Source organism: Salvia splendens, chromosome 7 (assembly GCF_004379255.2).
Source record: "Salvia splendens isolate huo1 chromosome 7, SspV2, whole genome shotgun sequence".
In the NCBI taxonomy this organism is placed as follows: domain Eukaryota; kingdom Viridiplantae; phylum Streptophyta; class Magnoliopsida; order Lamiales; family Lamiaceae; genus Salvia; species Salvia splendens.
The window spans coordinates 24,450,692-24,453,685 of record NC_056038.1 but is presented as its reverse complement, the minus strand read 5'-3'; positions in this window follow the sequence as shown (position 1 = coordinate 24,453,685).

The following is a 2,994-nucleotide window of genomic DNA, read 5'->3' as shown; positions in this document are numbered from 1 at the left end:
TTACCGTGCTTAAACAGATAATAAGCGCAATTTAGTTGCTAAGCGTGCAGGAAAAGAAGTCTAAGCTCATGCAAGGGGTGCCGGAGGTAAATCAATTAATAAAGGAGCAAAAAGCAAGCAAACTGGTCAGTAGACCACACCATGGAATCGGAACATATAAGGAGGCTGCTTTAGAAATTCCCAAGAGGCAGAAATTTCAAGTCATGGAAGGATGTAACCCTAGAGATTTGGGCCACACCGCCCTATAAATAGAGGCATTAACATGAAGTGAAGTATCTTTAGAAAAAATCCATTCACCACTCACCACCTTCCAACTCCAGCTCTATCTAAAGCCTTCAGTTGCAAGCCGAAGGAGATGTTCGCCATGCCAGTGCCGTTCCAGCCGATGTAGCTAGTCTCACAGCAGTCTCGACGTTCTTAGGAGCGAAGACATTTTACTTCACCGCTTATATTTCCATTTCAGTTTCAGTTTTGTTATTGTTTAGTTTTCTGGGTTTCCATAGTTGAAACTCGTAGTTGATCTCATTTTGTTGACGAATTGTGCTTTGATTTCGTGTTGTTGCTTTGCACCATGGATCTTGGTATGATTTAAGTTATGAAGCTTTTGTTTGGTTTATCTTGTGTTGATCTTAGCTTAGATTTTGATACTAGTTTCAGTTATGCCTAGTTCAAAGTAGATCTGATTTTCTTATGAGTTTGCATGTTTTGATCGGACGTAGCGGCGAGAAAATACTTGTTCAATTCTGTTTGCTTTCTTTACTCATGCCTTGATGGTTTGGCGAATTTTTGATGGTGATGAATGCTGGAAAATACAGATCACGACACAGAGATTTACGTGGTTCGATTTACTGAGGTAAATCTACGTCCACGGGAAGAAAAGAGGGCAGAGTTGTATTGCTTGATCTGTTTTCTACAGCTTACAATACAGACTTGCTATTTGATATTTGATCTCTAGAGAACTTAACCCTTTTCTATCTGATCTAAGTTCTATTTATACATTGAACTAAGATCGTGGCTTGCATCACCACTAATGACGGTTGTGGATGTCGTGGAGGTCATGGAGATCCTGCATGGGTCCACTATCTTGCATGAGATCCTGCATGAGTCCACTATCTCTGTACTTGGTCCACTATCCTGCATGTGATCCTGCATGAGTTGACTATCTTCCAGTTCGGTCGAATACTGAGACCGAACTGCTGAACTATTGCCGAGCAGCTTTAGCCGATCTGAGAGTAGAGCTTGACTGGTCGGCTTTTACCGAGCTGTAGGCTGGGGCCGAACTCTTTGGTAATGCCGAACTGATACTCTTCCTTGGGCTTTGGGCTGATGGGCCGTCACTGCTGTTGGGCTTGTTTAGTCCGTACCCCATCACTACCCCCCCCGAAAAACGAAGTGAATCACTTCGGCGAAGCGAGTCACTTCGGCATTCTGGATAAAGGTCTGGGTAAGTTGATGTTTGTCCTCGGTCTTATGAAGTAAACTCTTCTTTGACCGGACTTGGTTTGTGTCCTAATTTGGCGAGTTTTATCGCTCGGATCGGACTTTCCGTTGTCCTAATTTGGGGATCGGACTTTCCCTTGTCCTAATTCGGCGAGTTTTATCGCGTGGATCGGACTTTCCCTTGTCCTAATTCAGGCAAGTTTTATCGCGTGAATCGGACTTTTGTTGCAGTTCGTTTCAGACGAAGTGCTTGATTCTTAAGCTGAATTGTGGTCTTGTATCCTCTTTAGAAGCTTGGACTTCACAATCGTTGGCTTATTGCAGTTCGTTTCAGACGAACTGCTTGTTTAAGCTGAATTGTGGTCTTGTATCCTCTTTAGAAGCTTGGACTTCACAATCGTTGGCTTATTGCAGTTCGTTTCAGACGAACTGCTTGTTTAAGCTGAATTGTGGTCTTGTATCCTCTTTAGAAGCTTGGACTCACAATCGTTGGCTTGTATATGTTCTAAGAAGGGGATCAGCCTTCGAAGAACAAGATACCTCAGTAACATTTGTAAGAGACGACACGCACAGAGACAGACAAAACACACAGACAAAACGCACAGAGACAAACAAAGACCAAGCAAACCAAAGAAAGCACATTGACCGAACAGGACTCAAGACTGACTGACCGGACTGTCTCTTACAAATGGAACTTCTTGAGGTTGGAAATGTGCCATGTTCGGGGTACCTGTTCTCCTGACATGTGAGCCAATTTGTAAGACCCTTTGCCGAGGACTTCTGACACCCGATACGGACCTTCCCATGTGGGTTCGAGCTTGCCCAGCTTTTCTGCTCGGCTTACTTCGTTGTTTCTCAAGACGAGATCTCCCACTTGAAATTGCAGCTTCTTCACCCTTTGGTTGTAATACCGGGCTACTTGCTCCTTGTACTTGGCTGCTTTTATGCATGCCAATTCTCTTCTTTCTTCGGCAAGATCTAGCTCGGCTCTCAGTCCGTCGTCATTCATTTCTGCTGAGAAATTTAGAGTTCGGGGACTGGGTATGCCGATCTCCACCGGAATCACGGCTTCAGTGCCGTACACAAGACTGTACGGAGTTTCACAGTTGGAGGTTGTGGGTGTAGTTCGGTAGGACCATAGGACTTGAGGGAGATTTTCTACCCATTGTCCTTTGGCTTGTTCTAACCGAGCTTTTAACCCTTTCACCAGGATACGATTTGTTACCTCCGTTTGTCCGTTTGCTTGTGGATGAGAGACCGAAGTGAACCGCTGTTGAATATTCAGCTCTTGGCACCAATTCTTGAACGTCTTGTCGGTGAACTGAGTCCCGTTATCCGAGATGAGGATGTGGGGTATGCCAAATCGGCACACTATGTTCTTCCAGACGAAATCCAATGCCTTCGAGCTCGTTATCGTAGCTAATGGTTCAGCTTCCACCCACTTCGTAAAGTAGTCCACGGCAACGATTAGGAATTTTATTTGCCGAGGAGCTTGTGGTAGTGGTCCTACTATGTCTATACCCCATTGCATAAAAGGCCAAGGGCTTTGCATAG